The following is an 11,658-nucleotide window of genomic DNA, read 5'->3' as shown; positions in this document are numbered from 1 at the left end:
TTTCATTCTGTTTATTGGAGCTATCAACATATTTTTTGTTATTTGTGAATTTTTTTTCATTTTCTTTATACCACTTAGAGAATAATGGAAATATCTTTGGAATTTCACTTTCAAAATGCACAAATTTTAATTGCCTTTTCCACTTGGTTTGGATATTTTTGATGTGCTTTCAAAATAATGACAATGAACTAGCTACCTAACTTCGTTCATATACATATCAAAGATGGAAAACTTTAAAATTTTGTAGGAAAGCTTTAATCTTTCAAATAATATTCCAGTGACCCAAGAACTAAACAACAGCCACAAAATGAGTAAATACTTCAAAATGAAATATGCAAGATTCACCATACCCTTTCCTATTTACGCTTACAAAAAAATTAACTATTTCATAAAGCAGAATAAAGTAGCCAAAGTTTTCAAGTGTTATCACTGATATACTTACATTTTCCTTTTATTTTCTTGCTTCAAGTCATTCAGGCTTCTTTGAGCAATACAAGCTGCCAACTTAAAGATATGCAAACTTTAGATTAAAATGAGCAACAGCATCTTAGAGTGTATAAATATCATAGTCAATGCACATATCATTTTTATTAAAAATCTTATCTAAATAAAAGATTTTCATTTTAAGGATTTATTGAAACAGGAAATGAGTTAGAGAATAATGTGAACATAAAGCTGAAGCCTATTGTGCACTTGTAAATAAATGTTAAGCTCCCCATGTCAGATGAAGGATGTTTGATTAATCAAGAAATATTCCATGAGCTATGGCAATGGAAATAAGAGACCCAAAGTCATTATCAATGGCAGCTTTGCTTATTTGCCTCAAGACAATCATTTTTAGAAAAAACTCCCTATAATTCTGTGAAATCATAAAGGTTTAAAACAGTGTCACAGCCTGTGGCTAAAGGCTATTTTTTAAACAGTTAATATAATCAAAGCATGCCACATTTCCATTAAGTACATACTATTGTGTAAATACTAACCCATTTATTTCACAAAAGATAAAATTTAGTATGTTACTGACAAAAAAATTACACAACATGGTAAATATCAACCATATTCAATAACCACAAAAAATTAACATGAAAAAGTTAAATGCATTCTGGGGAATATGGAGGTTAGATGCAGTATTTACCTAGAAAATCTGACTAACCAAACCATCAAAATCCAGCAGTTCGTCACATAAAGGTTGGTAAAATCACTTAGTACATACTTTTGTAATATACAACTGAAAATCACACAATTCAAATTTTTACACATGTAAGGACACACAATAACAAATTTATTATTTGACTTATGATTCATCAAATGGTAGAAAGGAACTTGGCCAAAGAATAGAGAAAACATTCACAAATTATTTGTAGTACTTTCCATCCAAAAAGATTACATATAAAAATCCTTCCCCAACACAAAATGATGTCATCACTTTTTTTCCGAAAACTATGTCACAATCATCCTGTTATTACAATCACCAAATTTTTGAACTAATAATAATATGGAAACAATGATTTCTGAATGTTTTGCATAATACTGTAAGATAGCTACTTGTTAATTACAAGGCAGAAAACTATATAGGCAATAGACTACTAATATCAAAGACATGGTGCCAAAAATAAATACATACAAAATCACAGCCAATAGTTAAGACTTCTCTTATTCTTGTATCTGAATGGCAATGAAAACTTTTTCCATACACCTGTTTACTCCTCATCTGCCACACAGCCAGGCAGCCCAACAGAGGACCAGGTATCCTAAGCAGCATCTTCACTGCCACATGAACTGAACACCTAGTTCTGAGTATACAGCTTATTCTCAAAGAGTAAGACAAATCTCAGCCAATCACTATGTTATACTCCAAAACACTGTGTTCAAACACTGAGCACTCACATCTTCAAAGCCTTCTAAAAGGTCAGCTGACGAGAAAGTGACATTCGCTCATTCATGGAATTTGAAACTATCTCAGGGTAAAGACACAAAGAATGATCACAGTAAGGGCTGCTGTTGGGCCTTGAAGGCAAGCTGCCACTAAAGACAGCCATGTCCCACTTTAGAGAACTTGGGTTCAGTTTATGGTTCCATCCACTGGTTCTGGCTTCTTAAACACACAAACACTGGAAAGCAGTGGCAATGGATTAAGCATCTGGATCCCTTGCCACCTGCATGAAAGACATGGACTGAGTTCCAAGCTGAGCATCAGTAGTCTCAGAAAATTGCACAAGTAGATTAGCTTTCAGAGATCTAAACAAAATGATGACTTCGCTTTTGCATGCCTATTTCTCTCTCCCTGCCTCTCTTTTTCCATTTCTTTCTCCTTGTCTTTCTCCACCGAATTATTTCTCAAGTCTTTAGGCTCATTTCATGCACACATATAATGGAACAGCAGTCACACATTAAACTTTGTCTTTCACAAAACTATTATGGAATTGGTGACCATTACGCATACTTGTTATTTCAGTCACCAAGAGACATTGATTCTTTCCCTAATTTTGCATAAAAACATACAGAGTGCAACAAATATAGAGATATTTTGTTATTTCACTATCATGTATAGCCGTGGTCAATTCTCCTAAAGAACATTAAGTGTCTAATTATCATAGGCTGAATTATTCAATTAACGAAGGAAAGGTAAAGCTTATGATTGTAAAGAAAATGGGAAGTATATAATTTTTAAAACTAAAGCAAAAATAAGAAAGTAGGAAGGAGAGAGGAGACAAGAATAATGTAGAAAGCATATTTTAAAATCATGCATGTGAAATATATGAAATTTCTTAATTTTGTGTATGTGAATAATACATTTAAAATGACCTCAGTAAAGAACACTGTATTCACCACAGCACATGAAAGAGACTACTATGTAAGTTTAAAGCAAATAAAGTTAATCCAACAGGATGGAACAAAGCAGTGGTCAATGAAGAAAGTAACAGTTGAAATTATAAAGGTAAAAAAGTGGAAACAAAGCAAGCTTAATCAAATGTGTAGGTACTTTCAAAGTATCCACACATTATTTAATGTTCTAGGAAAGGCAGATTTACACAGAGAAATGAACAGAGAACAAAAGATCTTCAGTCCAGGGTTTTGCTCCCTAAGAGGTACAATGTCCAGAGCTGAGCTGATCTGAAGCTAGCAGCTAGGAGCTTCCTCACAGTCCCCTATGTAGGTGCAGAGTTCCAAGGCACTGGGACAACCTCCACTGCTTTTCTAGGCCAGAAGTAGGGAACACACTTTCTAAATGTTTTAACACAAAGTCACACGTACTAAATAAATATTAAATGCAAACTAACAGAAACTGTACAAGACAAGAATCTAAATCATCATAAGTCCTTGGGCTGTTTTCTCATCTATAACATCTGTAATTATAAAATCCAATTACAGATATTAAATGGATTTCATAACTATATATGCAAAATACTTTCAAGTACTTTGCCGAGTATAACAGGAATTAAAAAAATTATCTTTAAAAATTAACATGTATAAGTATTTAGAAAATGCTGAGAAATGGTGAAGAAAAATGAATCTATAATGATGCTACCTAATTCACTAATGATTCTTCACTTGAACTCTGGAAACCAAAACAAACAGAATGTCAGAGAAGGGAGGGACCTGACAGTCAACACACCACTCTCTCATTCTATGCTCCTCTCAGACTTGCAAGTCTTCACTATAATAACAATGGTAATACCAGTTAACATTGACTTAATGCTTATCAGTGTCAAGCACTTGACAAACATCCCTGAATGCTGTCTCCACCTCCCTGTGACAGGCACTCCCCAGTAGACAGCTACTGTCAACAGCTCTAGCTCTGCTCTTCCTTCTAACTGTTCAAAGTCTACAGCCACTTCACTTCCTCATCATGCAGCACAACTAGTTCCCCAGATGACCCTTTTCTTAATTTGTACCAACACTCAGAATCACTTAAGAGAACCCTCAATGTTACAACTAGAAAGGGCTTTAGCTAGCTCTTTTTCTAATCCCATCTGTTTGACAAATGAGTAAAATGATCCAGAGACCTTTCAGGCTCTTCTAGATAACAAGGGGCAATCCAGTGTCCCAAAATGTAAATACATAAACATGAGCACATGCACCAAATTCCTCTACTTTGGAAGAAGAAAAATACTAAAACCAGGCTGTGAAAACAACCAGGATACAACTTAGAATTTAAAGCTCACAGTAAACATAATTCCATTATTGATGCAAATAAAACTGGCCAAATCTTTTACACACGTTTCATAAACTTAACTCCCCAATGTTAACTCTGTGAATGAAATACACAATTTGATTTGAAGAAAAGATTAAAAGGGCATTTGAAACTTACCCAATTATCGTGGGTTTCTTTCTGAACAGAAACAATCTAAAACAATGTCATTGAAACATTAGTTTTCTTAAAAAAAAAAAAAAGCATATCTATTGATAACAAAGGAAGTAACTCACAAACTAAGAAACACTCCAAGAACACTTTGTGTCAGTAAACACACTTTTACGGAAATTTCCATCATCTATTGTAAGTACACTTAAACACAGCTAAAATTTATATAATAAATTTTTACTTTATTTTCTCTGGTCACTGATCAGCCACAACAGGAACTATCAATTAACAGATAACTGACCTGGCTGAATGTGACACCTTATCAGTGATTTAAAATCTATTTTTATGTCTGCAATGTAATTCCACTTTTCCAAAGAAACAGCAGACATGATGACTCTTAAAATTTCATATCTCATATTCTTTGAATCACTGAAATATGGAAGTGTCTGAAAACCACATGTAACACCTGAAGAAAGATAAAAAACTAGTAAAGGAATCACTTTTCCCTTTCTATCCAACATAAATTCACAGGAACAAGTAAATGCATGTGTACACACACACACAGGCACACACCTACCTCTTCCTGGTAATAATGAAATGTTCTTTGAAGTTCTATTTCAAGATCATTGATTCTGTTTCTGTGAGGAACAAAGAATTACTCCAATATTTAAATGTAATCAAAATACTGTCTTTATGCCCATTTAAAAAATACTAACATTAATTGTTATTTATGCTAGCCTAAAACAAAGCTCAAGATTTATACTAAGTGTAGTATAGTGTATGTTTGTACTAACATGAATAATGCTCACAGACTTACCCTTATATAGATATCTATAATCTTCATATAATCACAGGATATTAATGAAATCCCCCATAAAGTTCTGATCACCTTAAAAATACTAGTAAGATAGAGCAGCACCATGAGACAATGGGCTGTACCTACTGCCTGTATCACAGTAATTCCATACTGGCAACTGTTCTAGTTCAGCTGCTCACATAAATTCCAACACCCAGACAATGTTTTGTGGAATGTGGAGGATGAGCCTGATGCTTGGCACCCTTGTACCATGTGGGAAACAAGTGAAAGCTACTGGCTCCAGAATTCAAGCTGGCTCAGCCACGATTGTTATGGCCATTTAGAGAGTGAATCAGCAGATGGAAGCTTCACTGTCTGCCTTATTCTCTGTTATCTCTTCACCTTTTCTCACACTCTCTCTAATTCTGCATTTCAAGTAAATACATCATTCCAAGGTTTTTTTTTTTTTTTTGGTAAACATTAACCTTAATCTACCTAAATAAAAAGAAGTGCCAAAACTCTCAATATACAGACAATTCTTGCCCTTTGTCTCTAAGCTTTCCACTATCTCCTTAGTCCAACAGAAGAAGGATTCAAGGCAAAAACTAGATTTAATATGAAGAAACTTGAACTGAGAGACAAAAGTGTCCCACTTGTTTCTAGATCCTTTAACATTATTTTCTGGAAATGACCTTTAGATATGCTTCATCCACAAGACTAAAGGCATTTAATACCTATAGATCAAGATTTCTGTTGCTGTATAGTCCCAATCTTCATCAACAAGTGACACATCAGCCCTTTGATCTAGCTGGCAGTTTTCCTCGACCATCAGGCACCTTAAAGCAAAAGTGAAAATTCATAATATATTCAAGGCATGTCATAAAAAAAGACTTATATGCTTTTAACTGTATCAAAACTGGAGCCTCCCATAAAAATATCCATAATTATCACTGCAAACACAACATGAAAACTAATATGCAAGCATTTCTGATATAGAATTAACATTACAGACTCAAATTTCAAAGCAACACCTCTTAAAATATTCTTACATATAATACATAAAATATTCATCCAGACTCCTATATAAAGCAGCATTATATTTGTTACACTGGAGTAAGCCACAATAAACTGGGTTCCAGTCATTTTAGGTTGGTGGTTAATGATATGGGAATCCCATATGCAGTGCCTCACCCAGGCACAGCCCTGGCTGTTGTAGCTATCTGAAGAAATCAACCAGCAGGTACAAGTTCTCTCTCTCTCTTTTTCTCTTTCTCTCTCTTTCTCTCCAATGCTGACTTTCAAATAAGTAAATGAATAAATCATTTTCAAACCAGTTTTGAAAGTCTTGATGGGGCTTCCAGGTCAGACCAGAAAGCAACAAAATTATATTACACCTAAAGTAAGTTTTGCCTTACAAAATTATATTACACCCAAAGTATAATCAGTGCTGCTTATTTCTATTAGTGTGCATACTGCTTGCAGTGATAAGTACTTATGGAGCCCTTAGACTGCACCAGAAAATGTCTTAAGGACTGAATAGGGATACAGAGGGTTCTAAAATTCCTGTTGAATAAAAATGTAAATGAAACAGAGAAACGAAGTCAAGCCTTGTGGCACTAAAAAACAAGGACAAATTCTGAAAATAAACTTGAACTAGTATACTTATCACGTCACCAGGTAACACAAACGTTCGGGACCACCATCACATACACTGTTGACCCAAACAACAGTATGCAATATGCGACTGTGATTTGATCCAACTGCAGGGCTCACGGATAGTGGTTCTTTGATACTACACTATCCATCTTGATTGACGTAATATTTGAAATCCCAAACAGATGACTCTGGACCTTTATGATCTTTAGTGAATTAACTATGGAACTCAGGGGCTCAGTAAATGTTCTAGATTCCACATACTATATTAAATGTCACTTAGGAAGCATTTCACCATATCAGGTGTTGTGCAAGCATTAAGTGAAATAAAGCCACCACATTTGGAAGTACATGAAACTATGATGACCATGGATATGGGAGAGAAGAATGTTTTTAAAGGCAGTATAAGGTGCAGACAGTCAGAAATCCTTTGACACCTGTCCCTCTAGAGATGAGGCCTTTGTACACTCTCCTTGGTTTTGAAAGGGCCTACTAAAGTATCAATGCAAAGAAACCCTGATGATATGATCAATACATGATTGTTTCTTACTTCAAATATTTAAAGCAGCACACCTGACTATTACGTTCTTTCATTTCATTTTCTCCAGTATTAAATTTGGAAATGTGTTACTAAAGCACCAAACTGGTAATGAGAAATAGACAGCCAGCATACAGAAAATCAATGAAGCTAAAATACACCATATGTTTTCAAGAATTTAAAAATAACAATTCACCTATACTATTGATTGTATTTGCACACTAAAGAATTACTAGCAGCAACATCCATTGAATCCCATTAGGAAACAGTTTATGGGCAAGAATGACACATTAGTATTAGTATCAATTCACAACAATCCAATTTTGGGGGTGTGAAATCACTGAAAGAGCACACATAGTCAGGATCACCTTTTTAAAACAACAAAAAGTACCATTTCCTGTTTAGAATTTTAAATCAACACTGTTTAAAATTCATTAATCAACAACATTCTTTAATGTTTTCATGATAGAGTCAAAAAGTTCCTTCACCTAACTAATTTAACATTCAACTCACTTAATTTTCTCACATGAGCCTAATAAGAAGAACTTACTTTAGGTTTTACTTTCTGAGTCATAGCAGCCATACGTCACCTGATGCATTTTGCCAATTTTAACCTTATTTGATATCCTGAGGAATTGCATATGTCCAGAAATCCATGATGAATAGACATTTTAAAAAAAAAAATTTGAATTGAATCCAAAGCTAGAGTTGAGGTGTTATAACAGGAGGCTGAATGAGCCTAAACAACTCCCAACATTTTAAACTCAACAGAACATTAATGTTCCCTATTAGGTTCTAAATACATTCAATACACTTATTATTTGTGCTGGTTCCATTCTATAAAGTCACCACAAATCATGAAAGAGGGATTCAGCAGTGTTGTGGCCTTTAAGGAGACACCTGCAACACCAGCACCCTCTATAGATGCTGAATCATGTCCCACATGCTTCACTTATGATAACCTCCCTTGAAATACACTAAGATAAGTAAAAATGATTGCCATATTTGTATGCCTGCCACATAGCAATGCTTGCTGCTGAGTATAAGGAGAAAAAAATAACCTGCCCCGTTGCTGCTAGAATCACAGAATAGTATACCTACTATGACAGTGTGAAGAGTGCTCAGACAACTGAATGTTGATCTACCATATGTCCAAGGTGTCCCATTCCCATGAATATATCCAAATGAAGTGATATCTGTGCATGGCAAATCAACCTGCCTCCCTATATATAGCACCAGAATCTATGATAGCAAAGACATTGAAACAATACAGACTCCCACTGAAAGAGGGATGAGTAAGAAAACTGCTACATTTACCGCAGGGATACAATGTAGCCATTAATGAAGGGATTCTACTATTTGCAACATTCCATTATTTGCAAAAGTTGATCATCATACCCAGTGAATTAAGCCAGTCCCAAAATGGAAAATAACATGTATTTTCTCTGATACAAAGCAACTTTCAGGTAAAACACTAAACAGATATACAGGTAAGCCCAGAGTGTGTGTGTGTGTATACACATATGTGTATATATATATACACATTAGATGTATGCATATGCATACATATATGTGTGTCTATACATACAGGAAGAATTATATAATGAAGATTAACATACAGAAGATTAGAAGATATGTTGCAGTATCTATCAATACAGTCAAACAAAAGGAGAACGTAGTCAATAAATTTATCTTGAAAATAGATACGGATGTCTATGTTAAAAAGCAGAGTGTTGGCAAGTAATTGTTCCTGAAGGACTGTACTACTGTAATAATACCGGGGAAATTGATGGAAGGAAGGTGTTGAGGGAGAAAGCAGAGGTAGAACAGGGAATCTCTCTGTGTCAAGAAAGATCATAAAAATAAAAACACACACACACAAAAATGAGTATAAGAAAGCTGCCAAAATTTAATTACAGAATGAATAAAAAGTGCTGTGATTTGGCTCACTGATTTCATCAAATTATACCTGAAATTTGAAAGTTAATGATCGGAGTCTAGGAAGGTAGCCGAACGTAGAGGTTGGTGTAGCTAAGCACATGCAGAAATAGAGACAAATATTGGCAGAGTAGAGAATAGGAAGAGCAGAATTGCTGGAAAAGTCATCTGAAACTCCCCGGAGTTGGCATGATCAAGGCAGGGGACGAGCAGACATCGAGGACTGAAAAAAAAAAAAAAAACTCTCAAGATCCAAGACAGCAAATGGCAACTTGAACTGGTGGAAGCAGCACCATCTAGGGTAAACACTGTTGCAGACAAAGAAAAACATAAAAAGAGGAACTGGTGAGACACTCTTTGAAGTCTCATGTGGTGGAATCTGAGCCTATCCCCTCCTGAATGCTCTCTTAGATTGGGGCCACTCAGACAGACACCTAAATCCCCCAAAACAGAGGATCCTAGGGGATAAAGGTCTCTCTCAGAGACTAAGGCTTCTTTTGGCAACCCAGAAATGGGAGGGCAGATTCCAGGAGAAAACAAGACTGGTGATGCAGCAAAGTGAACCGCCCGGCTGGTGGCAGTGGGTGCGTGAGAGCAAAAGCACAGTGAACTGCCATCACTGGCCTATCACGACTGGGAGAAGATGTAGTGCCCTCGGAGCGTAGAAAGGCTAGTTTCTGATCACACACAGTGTGGGAGGAGCTGGGCCACTCCCACTCAAGGCACCAGTTGGGCAGGCAGAGGCCGCAAAAGCACAAGGCGGTGGGGGACCTTTGCCAGCCAGAACACTCTGAATAGCCACTCCACTGTCAGAACTATCTAATCTATACCAGCCCCATATCTGCCCCACAGCAGGAAAGGTGAGTACCCAGGAAAGTGAAAGCACCTGTCACCCACAAGGTGGCAGCAGCCAACAAACATTCTGACTACCTAACCAGCTGACAGAAAAATTACTGTTGGATGACAGAGAACCATTAGGATGAAGCACAAGAGACAGGTTACAAGGAAAAAAAGGGGTCAGGCAGTTCGCAGGAGGTACCTGGAGACCCTCTTGACAAGGGGAAATGGCAACAATGCTGGAGCAGTGTTGTAGTGAACGGCAATCCCTACCAGTGGCTGGTGAACAACAATACAGACCCCAGCGACAGCTAAGGATCTAGCGGCAGCCATGGCTCAACTCTTGTGGCAGCCAGGTAATGCATCTTAGAAATCTGCACTAAGGAGATGAATCTGCCAACCAGAAATCCAATGTCAAATGGCAAAAGAAGACACAGAGGTACTATGATTGTTACTGAAGACTCTCCAGCAAAGGAGGAAAAGCCTTGACCACCCTCAAGAGTTAATTGAGGAAGACCCTGAAAAAAATGGGAGACATAGAATTCAGAGAACTCATAAACTTTCTAAACAATGAAAAGCACAAGGAATTTAAGGAATATGTTGGAAAGTAAGAAACAGCAATGAATCAAATGAAAGCAGATATATCAGAAATTAAGTACACAGTGGAGCAAATTAAAAGTACAGTGGAAACTCTCAAAAAATAGAATGAATGAAGCCGAAGAAAGAATTTCAGAATTGGAAGATATTTCCTGTCAACAGGGGGAAACAATCAAAAAGCTGGAAGCAGAGCAAAGTCAAACTAAAAAAAAAAAGTATCCACGAATTACACGAATTAAAAGATACGATTAAAAGACCCAACCTAAGAGTTAGTGGAAGTTCCAGAAGGTGCAGAAACAGAAGCTGGGATTAAAGCTGTATTCAAAGAAATAATAAATGAAAAGTTCCCAAAGCTGGAAAAGAATCGGGAAACAATATACAGGAGGGTCATAACACTCCCAACAGAGTTAATTAAAAACAAACCTCACTACGACACATGTAATCAAGCTCTCTTCAGAAAGATCCTTAAATGTGCACGTAAAAAAAAAAAAAAAACTGAATGACCTATAGAGGAACCCCACACTCACAGTTGACCTCTCAGAGGAAACACTTAATGCCAGAAGAGAAAGGAGTGACTTATTCCAGATTCAAAAAGGGAAACATTTTCAGCCCAGAGTAACGTATCCTGAAAAACTCTCCTTTGTGTTTGAAAATGAAATAAAATTATTCCACAGCAAAGATAAATGCAAGAAATTGCTTTCTAGACTTGCCTTGCAAATGGTATGAAAGATGTTCTCGTGAAAGCAAAAAGGAATAGCAACTACCAAAACCAAAGGCAAATGTGAAGAACATTCCACTAAAAAACTAGCAGAAGACTAAATCAAATAACAACCCATTGCTAAAATGACGGAACCAAACTGCAACCTATCCATATTAACATTGGATGTAAATGGCTTAAACTTATCAATCAAACACTATAGATTAGAGGACTGGATCAAAAAATTCCATCTATCTGTTGCTTGCAGGAGACACATCTCACCAACAAAGATCAGAGGA

The 11,658-nt window shown here is 36.2% G+C and overlaps 1 long non-coding RNA gene across 1 annotated transcript; it reads right to left on the bottom strand.

Annotated features, from left to right (window-relative positions):
• Window positions 1-436: 436 nt before the first annotated feature.
• On the bottom strand, window positions 437-5,894 carry LOC131478236 (uncharacterized). Its single transcript, XR_009244375.1, has 4 exons — window positions 5,834-5,894; window positions 4,881-4,941; window positions 4,313-4,348; window positions 437-504 (listed from the first exon to the last, which is right to left on the bottom strand). It is a non-coding gene; the product is annotated as an uncharacterized LOC131478236 (long non-coding RNA).
• Between the last annotated feature and the right edge of the window lie 5,764 nt (window positions 5,895-11,658).

Source organism: Ochotona princeps, chromosome 29 (assembly GCF_030435755.1).
Source record: "Ochotona princeps isolate mOchPri1 chromosome 29, mOchPri1.hap1, whole genome shotgun sequence".
Taxonomy (NCBI): domain Eukaryota; kingdom Metazoa; phylum Chordata; class Mammalia; order Lagomorpha; family Ochotonidae; genus Ochotona; species Ochotona princeps.
This window is presented reverse-complemented; position numbering and strand designations above follow the sequence as displayed.